A 16,651-nucleotide genomic window follows, 5' to 3' on the forward strand; every position below is an offset into this window, starting at 1 on the left:
TTAAATGTAAATAAATGGTCCGCTTGGGTTTATTTTTGTATAAGGTGTGACATGTGAGTTGAGGTTGGGAGAGAGAGAGAGAGAGAGAGAGAGAGAGAGAGAGAGAGAGAGAATGTGTGTATTGGATGTACAGCCAACATCAACTATTTAAAAATTATTTTTTTACTGAATTCTTTTTATGCCTTTGTCAAAAATGTTTTGGCTATTTTTTTGTGTAAGTCTATTCACAAACTCTATTCTGTTCTATGGATATATGTCTCTATCCCCCTACAAACATGTTCTTTTCCAAAATTATGTTAGCTGCTTTAGTTACTTTGACTTTCCATACAAATTTTAGGATATGCTTGTTAACGTCTACAAAAAAAAAAGTTTGCTTAAATTTCGTAGGAATTTCTTTACGTCTATATATCCATTTGGGAAGAATTGACATCTTTGCTATGTTGAATCATCCACTGTATGAACAAGGTTTCTCCACTGATTTTGGCTTTGTTTGATTTTTTTTTATTAGTGTTCTGTAATTTTCAGCATAAAAATCCCGCATACATTTTGTTAGACTTACACCTAAGATTTTGTTGTTATTGTTTATGATATTGTGGTTTTTTTAAATTGTCATCTGAGGATATGTTTATTGGGTTTTTTTTGTTTTTGTTTTTTTGTTTTTTTTTTTTTTTTTTTTTTGAGAGAGAGAGAGAGAGAGAGATAAATGTGAGAGAGAAACTTTGATCGGTTGCCTCTCGTCGGCGAAATCGGAATCCAGGCATGAGCCCTGAACGGGAATCAAACCTGTGACCTTTCTGTGGTGAGTGTGGGGCCTGCAGGAGGCAGCCGATCAATGATTCTCTCTCATCATTGATGTTTCTGTTTCTCTCTTCTCCCTCTCCCGTCCTCTCTGAAATCAATAAAAATATAAAAATCAATAAAAATAAAAACCGATGACGCCTTTACTTAGCTTTGGGGTTAATAAATGCAGTTATAAAAACTGTTTGAATGTGTGAGTACAGTAATAGTAGGAAACATCTATGGATAACAGAGGCTGCAACATCGCATTGCCATTTCCACGCAGGTGATCTTGCCAGAAGGTGACAGCAGACGATTTCGTACCAGTTTCATCCATGTGCGCTTTCCCACCCGAGTGCGGGTTCCTGTCATGTACACGTGTGGGTGGGAGCGATGCATTGATCCTGAAATTCATTGCAGGCGGCTCACAGCGCCATCTGGCGTCCAACACGGGGGAGGCCCAAGGACAGTCTTAAAACTCAGAATCAGCAGCTGTGCAGAAAAGGAACCTCATTCAATATAATTTTTTATTTTTATGTTTTATTGATGTCAGAGAGGAAGGGAGAGGGAGAGAGAGATAGAAACACCCATGATGAGAGAGAATCATGGATCAGCTGCCTCCTGCACGCCCCCTACTGGGGATGAAGCCCAAAACCCGGGCATGTGCCCTGACGGGGAATCGAACCCAGGACCCTTCAGTCTGCAGGCGGACACTCAACCACCGAGCCAGACCCGCCAGGGCCAATATCATTTGATTGTTATAGAAAGTTGGGAAATATTTAAGGGACTGAAACAGCTCATGCAAGATTTGATATCCCAGCACCTTTTGCCTTTTCGTATATAATCTGGCACATAACATTTTTCTTGAATTGCCTGTTTTTAAATGCATAATGAAAATGGAAATTTTTTTTAAATAGAAAAGCAGAAGGAATGGTAAAATGAACACCTATATCGAATCACCCGGTTTGAAATGATCAATACATTGCTGGAGCAAACTCATCTACATCCACACGTGTGAAGTCGAGGATGTTAGCATAAATATGACCTTATGACAATTGCTGCCTGCATGCTTATAAAATAAGGGTATTCTTTTTTAAAAATTTATTGATTGATTTTCAGAGAGGAAGAGAGAGAGAGAAACATCGATTGATTCTTGCATGTGCCCTGACCAGTGATCAAACCCATGACCTTGGTGTATAAGGACAATGCTCTAACCAACTGAGCTACCCGTAGGCCAGGGCAATAAGGGTATTCTTTTTAAATTTAAGCTTATAGTGCATCGGTTCTCAACCTGTGGGTCGCGACCCCTTTAGGGGTCGAATGACCCTTTCACAGGGGTCGCCTAAGACCATCAGAAAACACACATATAATTACATGTTGTTTTTGTGATTAACCACTATGCTTTAACGATGTTCAATTTGTAACAGTGAAAATCCATCCTGCCTAACAGATATTTACATGACGATTCATAACAGTGGCAACATGACAGTGATGAAGTGGCAACGAAAATAATTTCATGGTTGGGGGTCACCACCACATGAGGAACTGTATGAAAGGGTCGCGGCATGAGGAAGGTTGAGAACCACTGTTTTAGTGTATATACTTTTAATTGACTTCAGAGAGGACGGGGGGAGGGAGATAGACACATCAATGACGAGAGAGGATCACTGATGAGCCGCCTCCTGCACACTCCTTACTGGGGATCAAGCCTGCAACCTGGGCGTGTGTCCTGCCTGGGAATCGAACCTATGACCTCCTGGTTCCTACGTGGACGCCCAACCACTGAGCCACACCGGCCAGGCCATAAGGGTGTTCTTTATAACCACAACACCCAGACCACTCCTAACAAAAAAAAAATGAGGGGGATGGTTCCCTAGGACCATGATTCCAGGTCTGCGTGTCTCTAACTGCCCATACCCGCGCCCCCCGCACCCCCGCCCTCACCCCCCGCCCCAGCCAGGATGCGATAGAAAATGTTGAAATTTATGTCCCCAGAATTCTTGCCCATTTTAGCGCGATCTCCCCAACCCCATTCCCCGCTTTAACTATGGAGAGGCCTTGCCCAGTGCACTTTTTTTTTTTCTCCCGCGACACGCCCCCCCTTCGGCTTCCCTGGGGCCTCCAGGAATTTCTCTTCCAGGCTCCGCAACCCCCAAAGCCAGCAGGGGTGGGCGCCTCCTGCGCATGCGCAGACGGCCTCCCCGAGCGCGCTCAACCCATTGCCCCCTCCCAGCGTCGCCCATCCACCCGAGGGCGGGGCCTGCCGGACACACGGCGTCCGGGCCCCGCGGGGACCACTGGCCTCCGCTCCGCCGGAGGGTCGGCTGCACCGGGGGGATGCCCGCTGTCCGCGCTGCCGGTTTGGAGAATCCGCTCCGGAGCCGCCCTGCCTGCTGTCTGTCCCCCCCAGGCCGGCGCTGTCACAGGTATTCCTTCTCGCTTTTCCGTGCTCGCGTGCAGATGTCCGCTGCCGCAGCTGTGCAGACGCGCCTGGCTGCAGATGACACAAGTCGGGTCTACGGCCAGATCCCTCTGTTTTGCATGGTGTACACCTTTCTCTTTCCCCGCCCCCCAAAATGCATTCATAATCATTTTTCTTTAAAAAAAATTTAATGACTTTTATTGGGGTGACATGGGTTCCTAGGATTAGGGGGGCTTTTACGGGTACAAGCCTATTATAGCCGGCATCTTCTGTATATTGCATGGCGTGCCTCATTATATTTCTTCTGTTAGGGTCATCTTTTCAGACATCTCTCTGTACTGCATTGCATGGTTGTTATTATTATTATTGTTGTTGTTGTTGTTAGTTAGTTATTTTGGAAGGGCGGACAAGGCATGGTCCCTGTTGGGAGTGTTTTCCAGAAATTGTACGTATCCACCTCTCTGGTCATTTCGCTGATTCATTGATGGCTATTGTTTCAGGCTCAACCTTTGACCCCTCTCTGACATAGGTCTTTGGGAACAGGCTGTTTGTGGTGTGACTTCCGTCGGCGTGGAACAGGGAATGCCTCCCGTGAAACCAAGAGACCCAGCCCACCCGTGTGGCTCAGTGGTTGAGCATCCACCCATGAATCAGGAGGTCAGGGTTTGATTCCCCATCAGGGCACAAGCCCAGGTTGCGGGCTGGATCCCCAGGGTGGGGATGGGTGTGCAGGAGGCAGCCCATCAATGATTCTCTATCATCATTGATGTTTCTGTCCCTCTCCCTCCCTCTCTCAAAAGGATAGATAGATAGATAGATAGATAGATAGATAGATAGATAGATCTAGGTCTAGATATCTATCTATCTATCTATCTATCTATCTATCTATCTATCTAACAAGGGACACAAAAGCAGCCTTTGGGTAGAAGCAATTCAAGGCTCCCATGAGCAGACTAGGACCTACTTAGGGTCTTTAACGTGAAAGGCACCAATGCCAGCAGGTTTCTGTAGAAAGAAACACACCCTCTGACAAGGAAGCAGCCTTAACAGGGGCATCTCTGAGACGCAGTAGCCTGTGTCTGCTATGCAAGTGATGCAATCCTCGAATTAATGGCCATAAAAACTATCCGGGAGGGACCCTTTGTTCTGGGCTTATGATGATGTGAGCAACCAACAGAGCAAACCCATGCTCCCTTGATGGATGCGTTTACTCCAAAGGGTATGTCTGCAGTCAGGAGCTCTGCGGGGTGGGGTGGGGGGTGAATACTCTTCTACAGACTCTAAAGGTCAGGTCTCAGGGAAAAAATCACTCCTCATCTTGACTCTATGAGACCATCAACCTTAATTTTTAAAAAATATGTCTTTGTTGATTTTATCATTGTTACTTTCTAAAATATATTTTTATTGATTTCAGAGAGGAAGGGAGAGGGAGGAACAGAAACATCAGTGATGAGAGAGAACCATCAATTGGCCACCTCCTGCAACCCAGGCATGCGCCCTTGACCAGAATCAAACCCGGGACCCTTCAGTCCACAGGCTGATGCTCTATCCACTGAGCTGAACCAGCTAGGGCTGTTTTTATTGATTTTAGAAGGGGGATGGAGAGATAGAGATAGAAACATCAGTGATGAGAGAGAATCACTGATTGGATGCCTCCTGCATACCCCACCCCCAACCCCAATGGAGACTGAGCTGTAACCTGGACATGTGCCCTGACTGGGAATTGAAACATGGCCTCCTGATTCATAGGTCGGTGCTCAACCACTGAGCCATACCGGTCGGACAAGACCTTGTATTCTTATTTTATTTTTGTTTAATCCTCACCCAAGGAAATTATTTCCATTGATTTTTTTTTTAGAGAGAGTAAAAAGGAGGGAGAGAGAGAGTCTAAAGGACAGGACAGAGGGAGGGAGGGAGGGAGGGAAAGAGAGAAACATCGATGTAGAGAGACACATCAACTGGTTGCCTCCTGAATGTGCCCAACCAAGGTGGAGATTGGACCTGCAACCCAGGTATGTGCCCTTGACCAGGAATTGAACCCTGGACCCTTTGGTGCGAGGGCTGATGCTCTAACCCCTGAGCTACAACGGCCAGGGCAAACCCTCTTGTCGTTTTTGCCATCACGAGGTGAAAGGGTGGAAGGCCATGTTCTGATGACTTTCTCATGACTTTGCCTTTTCCTCCTGCACTTTCCCCCCCAGTTCTGTGACCCGCATCTCCGTGGCCCCATGATGCTCCCAGCAACCCTGTCTGCACGCGAGCTGGCACGGCCCCCCCCCCCTTCTTATCGCCGGACTCAGAGGACAGTGTGATGAAGTGCACCAAGGTAGGTCTTTTCCTATTTCTCTTTTTTTGTGAATCCTCACCCGAGGATATTTTTCCATTGATTTTTTCCAAAGAAAGTGGAAGAGAGAGGGAAAGACGGAGAGAAATATCGATGTGAGAGAAACACATCGATTGGTTGCCTCCCGCACGCGGCCCGGGCCAGGGAGGAGCCCGCAACTGAGGTACGTGCCCTTGGCCGGAATAAAACCTGGGACCCTTCGGTCCACAGGCCGACGCTCTGTCCACTGAGCCACACCGGTCAGGGCCCGAGGTAGGTCTTGCGTGAACAGTGTGCAGAGTCTGTCACCCTCCCCTCGTCTGTACCTGGGCCACTCCAGGCAGGGACCCATCCCAGTGCTGCTTCCAGCTCGACACGCTCCTAAGAAGCTGGTGAAACAGGAACCTGAGGGACTGACCAAGGCTACCGCTTACTAGACCCAAGGCTGCCAGCCATGCGTTTTTTAAAAATATACTTTTATTGCCAAACCGGTTTGGCTCAGTGGATAGAGCGTCGGCCTGTGGACTGAAAGGTCCCAGGTTCGATTCCGGTCAAGGGCATGTGCCTTGGTTGCAGGCGCATCCCCAGTGGGGGGTGTCCAGGAGGCAGCTGGTCGATGTTTCTAACTCTCTATCCCTCTGCCTTCCTCTCTGTAAAAAATCAATAAAATATATTAAAAAATATATATATACTTTTATTGATTTCAGAGAAGAAGGGAGGGAGAGAGAGAGAAAGAGACAGAGAGAGAGAGAGAGAGAGAAATATCAAGGATGAGACAGAATCATTGATGGCTTCCAGCCATGTTTTAAAGACATGATTTTGTTATAAGCTCCACGGCAGTCACAACAGTGGCTCCCTCATAAAGATTTGAGGGGTCCTGGCTGGTTTGGCTCGGTGCATAGAGGGTCAGTTTGTGGACTGAAGGGCCCCGGGTTCGATTCCGGTCAAGGGCACGTACCTCAGTGGCAGGCTCGGTCCCCGGCCCTAGTCCAGGCCCGTTCAGAAGGCGACCAGTGGGTGTGTCTCTGTCACACCAGTGTTTCTCCCTCTGCCTCTGCCTCTCTCCTCTTCCACTGTCTCTGAAAATCAATGGAAAAATATCCTCAGGTGAGGATTAACCAGGAAAAAAAAAAAAAAGATTTGCGGGAATTAAATGTGTAGGTAGCACTTGTTTATACTCAAGACATATTTTACTTTAAAAATATATTTTTATTGATTTGAGAAAGGAAGGGAGAGGAAGAGAGAGATAGAAACATCAGTGATGAGAGAGAATCATTGATCAGCAGCCTCCTCCTGCACACCTCCCACCGGGGGTCGAGCCTGCAACCGGGGCATGTGCCCCTGACCGGAATTGAACCCGGGACCCTTTAGTCCGCAGGCCAACGCTCTATCCACTGAGCCAAACCAGCTAGGGCTCAAGACATACTTTAGTGTTAATGTCAGGGAGGTGTCTCTGAAGCTGGTGAGCAGCAGTACAGAACAAAAATGCCGCAGAGGCCCTAACCGGTTTGGCTCAGTGGATAGAGCGTCGGCCTGCGGACTGAAGGGTCCCAGGTTCAAGTCCAGTCAAGGGCATATACCTTGGTTGTGGGCACATCCCCAGTGGGGTGTGTGCAGGAGGCAGCTGATGCATGTTTCTCTCTCATCAATGTTTCTAACTCTCTATCCCTCTCCCTTCCTCTCTGTAAAAAAAATCAATAAAATATATTTATTAAAAAAAAAAAAAGAAAAAGCCACAGAGCACAAACTGGCTACTGCTTACTTCTTGGTTTTTGGATCAGGAGTCAGGAGGAAACCACCCCCACCTCCCCTGGAGAGATTCTGAACGTAGAATCAGAATAGCCATCTGGCCCAGCCTGTGTGGCTCAGTGGTTGAGCATCACCCCGTGCACCAAGAGGTCTCTGGTTTGATTCTCAGTCAGGGCACGTGCCCGGGTTGCAGGCTCCATCCCTCATTGGCGGCGAGGTGCAGGAGGCAGCCGATCAATGTATCTCTCTCATCCATGCTTCTGTCTCTCCCTCTCCTTTCCAATGTCTCTAAACATCAATTTAAAAAGCATTAAAAAATGTGAACATTTAAAGGAAAAAAAGACAGAATAGCCACCCGGACGGAGGGACATGGGGAATTGGGTCTGGGACTCCCCACGTAGAAACACTGACTGCATTTTATGGAAGCACCTCAGGAGACAGAACCTGAGCTAAGATTCAGCCCCGCGCTGCAGTGGGACATTCACGGAGAGTTCCTAGAACCACGCTCAACAGACAGTAAGATACCAGTGGGCTCAGCCACAGTATTCAGATCCAGATGGATTCTGACCTCTCCGTTTCAAAATACCACACCAAGACCCCTTTTTTCCTACCTCTATTTATTTTTTTATTTAAAATATATTTTATTGATTTTTTTACAGAGAGGAAGGGAGAGGGATAGAGAGTTAGAAACATCGATGAGAGAGAAACATCCATCAGCTGCCTCCTGCACACCCCCTACTGGGGATGTGCCCACAACCAAGGTACATGCCCTTGACCGGAATCGAACCTGGGACCCTTCAGTCCGCAGGCCAATGCTCTATCCACTGAGCTAAACCGGTTAGGGCTCTATTTATTTATTTTTTTGTTAATCCTCACCCAAGGATATTTTCCCATTGATTTTTAGAGAGAATGGAAGGGAGAGGGAGAGACAGAGAGAAACATCGATATGAGAGAGACACATTGACTGATTGCCTCCTGCACCTCCTGGACAAGGTACATCTGTACCCTTGGCCAGATTCGAACCCGGGTCCCTTCCGTCCGAGGGTCAGTGCTGTATCCATTGAGCCAAACGGGCTACGGCCACATCAAGACTCTTCTCACTATTTTCCAGATCAGAAATCTGAGGCACGGGTGGGTGGGTGAAGACACTTGCCCGAAGCCACACAGACAATGGCCGGACTGGACCAACAGCCCAGCAGCCAGACTCCACACGGCTCATGCCTCAGTATGAAAGCCCAGTGGCCAATGGCACGTAAGTAGCAAAAAAAAAAAAAAAATCAGGAATGTTAAATGTTTTATCTGCCTGCCTCCTCCCCAGCGCTCTTCGGCAGCACATTCTTTGGACACCACACTGAGATGTGGCCTTGATATCTCACCTTTGGCCTAGTGACAATACAACTCTCCAAATACTCTCTCTACAGGGGGGATGGCCTCGAGCTGTGACCTATAGTAGCAAGTGGCAGCCCCCCCCCCAAAAAAAATCAAAGAACCCATTATATGGTGCCCACGGAAATGCCCACATTTTAAAAGTGAAATGTGAGATCCCAAAGTGCTAACCCTATTTGTAACATTTCGGGGGGCACTACTAATTAAAGAAGGAAAGAACAAAAGTAAGGACATTGATACCATAACCCATTTCTTTTTAAGTTGGGTTTGTTCAGCTGACATTCATCTCTTTTCCAGTAGATAGTTCAGTGTATTTCAGCAGATACATCCAGGCATGCAAGCACAACCATCATTCAGATCCAGAACGTTTTTCATCATCCCCCAAATTTCTGTTGTGTCCCTTTGTAGTTTATCCCTATGTAGATCATATTTTCTTTTCTCCTTTTAAAATATATTTTTTAAGCCGAAACCGGTTTGGCTCAGTGGATAGAGCATCGGCCTGCGGACTGAAAGGTCCCAGGTTCGATTCCGGTCAAGGGCATGTACCTTGGTTGCGGGCACATCCCCAGTGGGAGATGTGCAGGAGGCAGCTGATCGATGTTTCTCTCTCATCGATGTTTCTAACTCTGTATCTCTCTCCCTTCCTCTCTGTAAAAAATCAATAAAATATATTTAAAATAAAATAAAATATATTTTTTAAAATTGATTTTAGAGAGGACGGGAGAGGGAGAGAGAGAGATAGAAATATCAATGATGAGAGAGAATCATTGATCAGCTGCCTCCTGCACGCCCCCCTACTGGGGATCGAGCCCAAAACCCGGGCATATGCCCTTGACCAGAATCGAACCCAGGACCCTTCAGTCCACAGGCCGACGCTCTACTAAGCCAAACGAGGTAGGGCTGTAGATCATATTTCTGATGCTCTTGTAAAATATAATTTAGCTTCTCTACCCAGTTATTCACTAGTATTGGTATATGTGAAGACAATTGAGTCTGACCCATTTGTTTTTGGAAAACTAAAAAAAAAAAAAATTGAGTGGCAGCTTTATGTCATGTGAGGATTGCCTCCCGTGTGGACTGGATACATGAACAGCAAAGATCCAGGGTCTCCTTCACGTGAGCCATCAGTCAAGTAGAGATTTAAAGCAGCAACGGAAATCAGACTAGACGTGCACTAGCGAGGACCCTGTGTTATTCTGTCGCAAGCCACAGGATGTACTGCTATGCAGCCGGAATTTAAGGGGTCATTGAAGGTTTCCTGGAGGAAGCAATTTATGATTGAATACATAAAGGATAAGTAGCAGAAGCCACACACATCAGCGCTAGGGACGACAGAATAAGGACTGACTTGTATTCACAGAGGGACCAGCGAATGTGTAGAAGTCGAAAGATCTGAGATACCACGTGGCAAGTAGCCATTTCAGAACCCCTGACGAAAGCTGGAAGTACATGCTCTCTGGGCTAGGTTTTTGTAGGATTTTATTACCTGTTAACGTGTTGGGATTTCATAGAGTTTTTTTGGTTGGTTGGTTTTGTTTTCATCAGGGTCTGATTACTAGGACCACAGCTGGTGTAATTAAAATGAGAGTCTGGGAATCGTATACATTTTTTAAAAGATATTTTTATTGATTTCAGAGGAAAGGAGGAGAGAGAGAGAAACATCAATGATGAAAGAGAGTCAATGATCGGATGCCTCCTGCACACCACTCTCTGGGCATCGAACCCACAACCCGGGCATGTGCCCTTGACCCGAATAGAACCTGGGACCTGTCAGTCTGCAGGCCAACGCTCTACCCACTGAGCCACACCAGCTAGGGCAGTCTTGTACACTTTAAGGGGAAAAAAAATACAGTTTAGAGCAGCGGTTCTCAACCTGTGGGTCGCCACCCCTTTGGGGGTCACACGACCCTTTCACAAGGGTCGCCTAAGACCATCGGAAAGCACATCTATAATTACATAGTTTTTGTGATGAATCGCTATGCTTTAATGATGTTCCATTTGTCACAATGAAATTGGGGGTCACCACCACATGAGGAACTGTATGAAAGGGTCGCGGCCTCAGGAAGGTTGAGAACCGCTGGTTTAGAGTCAAACTCTTTGCGGCAGCTGAAGAGTCCGGGGTGGGGGAACCGAGAGCGAAAGCAAGCATCAGGCTGGCCCCAGAAAAATGGAGTATTTTCAGGGGAACGGGCTTGCTTTGCTGGAGCCCGACGGGGAAGGCTCTTCCTAGAAGGAGGCAGTTCAGCTCCCAACACAGGTTATTTCTCCGCTTAAAACTCCCCTTCTCAAATTTCAGACGTCCTTGCTCTGCTGTTTCTGGGGGGGAATCAGGGACCCTCCGGACTCACAGCGCCATCTAGCATCGGGAAAGATGGGAGGCCGGGGACAAGGGAGCTAAAAAGTCCAGGGGAAAAAAAAAAAAAAAAAAAGATGGGATCCGGGAGCCAGGAATGCCTGTGTTCACTGGAGCAGGGGTTTTAAATACAGGGCACCCCCGCCCCCCCCCAAAAATGTGTGCACACTTTGAATAATTATGAATTCCAGTGGGTTCAAGCTGAAAATAAAGAAACATCCATGGAGCTATCAGCTGTATACGCTTTTTTGGGGGGAGACACCCTATATATTTATTTCAAAAGTGAAACTTTAAAAAAGAAAGTGACACTTCATGCCTCATTTCTGCAGGAGGCGGAGGGGGTGAGGTGGGAGAAACGTGATCTTTAATTATTCTCAGTAAAGACACAGGGAAACCTGGCCCCAGCCCACTTTACAGCTTCTGCTTGTCCCTGAAGGGTTAAAGGAGGGTGGGCGCGCGTGCAGCTGGTTTGATGCATTGACTTCCTTCACCGGTAGGGGCGCGCCGGAGTGTGTTACGGTGAACACTCACGTACACGGCGCACATAAGCTTGTAACACTAGTTCCGCCCTGTGTTTACAAACACCGTTTCCCTCTCCGGTCTCCCTCTCTATATAGCGAAAGCCCTGCTGGGATATTGTTTAAAACGTCCTGCAGTCCGATCGAGTGGAGCGGCGGCCCCCGAGAGCCCGCGGATCTCACCCTGGCCGCGCGGACTGCCGCCAGAGCGGCCGGCCGGCCTGTCGCCGCTGTCTGCGCGCGGCCATGGCGCGAGTGCCGCCGGCTCGCTCGCTCGCTCGCAGTGCACGGCGGGAAGGTCACGTAGCTCGCAGGCCAGCCGCAGCCCCAGGGGCGGGGCCTGTGCGAGTCCGCCGGGAGTGGGCGGGGCCGGGAGACGTGCAGCGTCCTTTCTTTTCCCTTCCGGTTTCCGTTTTCGCCATCTTCTTCCGGTCCCTTCTCCTTAAGGCACCGGTGGGGATTTCCTGTGGGTCGTTGGCGCCGCAAAAAACTTTAAAAATAAAAGTATTCTCCTCACCAATAATTTCCCTCTCTAGGCTACGTATCATCGTTTTCATTCTAGCTTTTAAACTTTGTGTTAACCTCGGTGTTTTTTTTGTTTCTTTTGTGTGTGTGTTTCTTTTTCTTTCCGAAAAACTATGTCCTGGGGCGTTTCCCGGTTTTACAGTTAGCAAACATTTGCCGAAAACCGTAAATTCCTGCCCTTCCTTTTAAAATAGGAGCCGCTTTCCCGTTTGTTTAGCGCATTCACTGGGAAGGTTGAAATATTTCTCATATTTCTGAACTCGAGGTCTTTCCTGTGGGAAAACAGTTTTTGTAATGTTCATCATTTTTAGCTTGCCATCAAGATGCTTAATTGATTCTCTAATTTAAAAAATTTTTTTCCAAGAAAACATCTTTCATATGAGGGGCTTTTAGGGGCTTCAAGTCAGACTCCCCCCCCACAATGTCTCCCCAATTTCTCCCCAATTTCACCCCAATTTCTCCCCAATGTTCCCCCCTTGGTGCCCCTCAGGTTTACCACGTGACCCTTCCTATTCTGGCTTCTCTTTTCCTTTTTAAAAATTTCCCCCAAACTGTAATTCAAAGGCTGGAAATTTGGGTTGTTTTTTTTTTTTTTCCTGTAAAGGACCAGATATTACATATTTTTATTGGTTGATTGATTTCAGAGAGGGAGAGGGGGAGAGACGCATCAGTGATGAGAGAGAATCATGGGTCAGCTGCCTCCTGCACGCCCCCCACTGGGGATGGAGCCACAACCCCGGCCTGTGCCCTTGACTGGATTCGAACCCGGGACCCTTCAGTGCGCAGGCCGACGCTCTGTCCACTGAGCCACCCCGGCCAGGGCCGGTGTTGCATGTGTAGGGGGACCTCCTGGGCTCTGTGCCAGGTGCTCGCCTCTGCAGGGGCTCCGTGGAAGCAGCCGTGGGCCACACGTACCCAGAGGGCGTGGCTGTGATTCCAGCAGAGCTGGAGCCACAACGGCCTGATTTGATCAATAAAAAGGTCGTGTCCGACCCGGGAGGTTAATCTCAGCTCCTTGCTTATTCTGGTTAAACAACACTGTCGTGTATCCAGCCTCGGAAGTCATGCATATTTTGATTTTTGTTGTTAATTATTTTGAGTTTATCTGCGTTCTGTGCTGTATGAGGAAATGTCTAAGCATTATCACAAAAGGTGGGGGGTGGGAGAGGCCGGGGAGAGGTCAAGGGTTGGCGGAAAGGAGACATGTAGTACTTTAATCAATAAAGGATTTAAATTAAAGAATATTACAGAAGGTAAGGGGAAGGGAGAGATCCCCATCCAACATAAAGAAACTATGGTCTGCTATACAGATTAGTTGGGTCTATTGTTCCATCCCCTGGTATTTTTTTATTTTATTTTATTTTATTTTTTTTTGTTTTTTGTTTTGTTTTTTTTTATTGCTTAAAGTATTACAAAGAGTATTACATAGGTCTCCTCTTTTTTTTTTTTTTTTTTTGGCCTCGTATTTTTTTAAAGTACACTTTTTTTTTTTTTTTTTTTTTAAAGAGGAGATATGTTGGTGGTAGTGTTAAAGAAATAATTCAGTGACAAAGATGGGAAGGCCGACTGTATTCAGGACCACTGTAATAGGTACAGTGGCCAATGCAATGGGGTTTTACAGTAAAGGAGAAAGATTAGGCTCAATCCCAAATATGGCAAAAGGCAAGTGAGAATTGATAGCCAAGGAGTAGGGGTGAGAATCAGCATATAAAATGTCACTAAGCCCGGCCGGTGTGGCTCAGTGGTTGAGCATCAACCTATGAACCAGGAGGTCAGGGTTCAATTCCCGGTCAGGGTACAGGCCCGGGTTGCAGGCGTGGGGCATGCAGGAGGCAGCCAGTCCATGATTCTCTCTCATCATGGATGTTTTTCTCTCTCTCCCCATCCCTTCCTCTCTGAAATCAATAAAAAATATATTTTTTAAAAACATTACTAAGAGGAAACAGGAGTAAGAGAGGTTCTGGCAACATCGACCTAACAGGATTCCTGCTGAAGGCAGATTGGGCTCATCAGACACAAACTGGGGGGAAGAAGGAAGAGGAGGAGGAGGAGGAGGAGGAGGAGGAGGAGGAGGAGTTGTTGTTGTTTCATTACATATTGAGGATGGTCAGTCATCTGGGGTGGGAGTCTCTGGCAAAGAAAGTGCCTTCGCAGGGTTCTTGCTAAAATTAGGTTTTATAAGGAAGTGCGTGCTAGTAGCTGGGACGAAGGGGAAGTTTCAGGGGCCTGACGAGAAGTTTGGTCAAGCAACGGTTTTCATCAGTAACCAAAAAGAAAGAAGATGGAAAAGAAAAATAGTGTAATTTTATTTTTCAGTTAAGGAAATTCTCTGATACCAATGATTCCAGAAATTGATCACTGCTGTACACTACCACTGTTCTTTTTGAAATAGATTATTTTATTTATTGATTGATTTTTTAGAGAGACAGAGGAAAGGGAGAGAGAGAGAGAGAAAGAGAGAGAGAGTGTGTTGCTGTTCCACTTATTCATGCATTCATTGGTTGATGTGGTCAGAGGGTAGAAAGAGAGAAAAATAAAAATAAGGGGTTGGCCCCACGGTCTTGGAACTACAACCCCTCCCAGGGGAGGAGAAAGTTTTCCTACTCATTGTTTTTGTGTGTGTGACCTCCCTTAGCTGCCGCTGTCACCATGACAACAGGGAGATCTCCTGATTTGGGAGGGAGAGATTGGAGAAAAGAAAGGCAGGCGGGGAGAGGGGGGAGGGAAACTGTGATCCCTGAACTTGTAATCCTCAGGCTCGCAGGAGAGGGCTTTTCACCACCAGTACTCACTCACTTCTGGGTTTCTCGATGCGTTAAGTTCAGGCTAGGAGATACACGCAGGACAGAAAAGAAAATGCAGCGCCAACTGTTTCAGTAACTCCCCTTTAAAAAATATATTTTATTGACTTTTTTACAGAAAGAAAGGGAGAGGGATAGAGAGTTAGAAACATCGATGAGAGAGAAACATCGATCAGCCGCCTCCTGCATACCTCCTACTGGGGATGTGCCCGCAACCAAGGTACATGCCCTTGACCAGAATCGAACCTGGGACCCTTTAATCCCCAGGCCGACGCTCTACCCACTGAGCCACACCGGCCAGGGCAGTAGTTCCTTTTTAAAAAAATATTTTTATTGATTTCAGAGAAGAATAGAGAGGGAGAGAGAAACAGAAGCATCCGTGATGAGAGAGACTCATTGACCAGCTGCCTCCTGCACACTACACACTGGGGATCGAGCCCCCTACCCGGGCATGTGCCCGGAACCAGGAATTGAACTGTGACCTCCTGGTTCATAGGTTGACGCTCAACCACTGAGCCACACCGGCCGGGCCCTGTCAGTAGTTCTTCACAATCCAGTGTTCTTCCTCTTTCTCCTGTTGATTTATGGCCTGAGAGGTATATTCTGCCAAACCTGGAGGTGTTTTTTTTTCAGGGCCGGGGATTGAATAGTTACTTTCAGAGTCTCCCAACTCTTGTCGCTCCGTTCAGTGGGAGAGACACGGCCTGCTGTGCTCGCCTCATCTTACCCTTCTGGACCCGTGAAGTTCAGGCTTGTCACCTGTGACAGATTCCCCACCAGGTTCATCAGGAAAGGAACCCTGAAGGCCGAGTGTCCCACCTTCTCAATTCGGGCCAAAGACATATTTAATTCATGTTCACAAAGTTATATTCAAAAAACATCATGTGGCTCAGGGGTTGAGCATTGACCTATGAACCAGGAGGTCACCGTTCGATTCCTCATCAGGGCACAGGCCTGGGTTGTGGGCTTGATCCCCAGTGTGGGGCGTGCAGGAGGCAGCCAATCCATGATTCTCTCTAATCATCGACGTTTCTATCTCTCTCTCCCTCTCCCTTCTCCGCAATCAATAAAAAAATATATATTTTAAAAAATCATCATGTGAAACCCAACTTCTTCATTTTGGTATATAGGACTTTCCATTCAGCTTTTTTGTATGTATTTTATTTTATTTTTACATGCAATAAACATTAATATCTCAAAAACAGTTTTAAATATAATAAAGTTACATGCAATAAACGTTAACATTTCAAGAAAAACTATTTTAAATATATTACATGCAATAAAAATACGTCCATTCAGTTTTAATCTATTCATATGTGAATTTTAAACTATGTTTATAACGATGTTATTTGAATAAGAATGCCACCCCTTCAGTAGCAACTACAGATGTTAGTAAACGTTCTCTCTTTTAGTATTTCTTTCTTTTATACAGTAATTTCTAAAAATACATCTATATTTTTCTGGGGCCGGTATTGAACCAGAGGCAAGAATGCTCTTGGGTAGACATTCAAATTGGAGGAGAATTCCCCACGTGATGGCTCTGACGTGGAGACCAGAATCCTCTTAGAGAAGAGAGGAGTCCTGGGCTGAAGGGAGATGCTGATGGGAGCGAGACAGGTGAGGCTGGCAGGCAGGGGGCGCTCAGCTCCCCCTGCCCCGCGCGCGGGGCGAGCCTTTACAAGACCTTAAACCTCACTGCATATAAGCCCAACCAATGGACACAGACAACGGGGGGCAAGGGCATGAGTGGGGGGGGCTATGGGGGGGAATGAGGTCACATATGTAATACCTTAATCA

General features: G+C 46.9%; 1 long non-coding RNA gene across 2 annotated transcripts in view; it reads left to right on the top strand.

Moving 5' to 3' along the window:
- The first annotated feature begins 2,891 nt into the window (after window positions 1–2,891).
- LOC308535856 overlaps window positions 2,892–16,651 on the top strand; it is a 128,142-nt gene continuing 114,382 nt past the window's right edge. Inside the window, exons 1-4 of one of the 2 annotated variants that reach the window (XR_013997306.1) lie at window positions 2,892–3,203; window positions 5,401–5,525; window positions 8,383–8,523; window positions 16,336–16,471. This is a non-coding gene — a long non-coding RNA (uncharacterized lncRNA). Of the gene's footprint in view, window positions 3,204–5,400; window positions 5,526–8,382; window positions 9,120–16,335; window positions 16,472–16,651 lie in introns of those variants that run through there. The other variant, XR_013997307.1, reaches the window with a different exon arrangement.

This window comes from Myotis nattereri, assembly GCF_964212035.1.
Source record: "Myotis nattereri genome assembly, chromosome: 21".
Classification (NCBI taxonomy): Eukaryota; Metazoa; Chordata; class Mammalia; order Chiroptera; family Vespertilionidae; genus Myotis; species Myotis nattereri.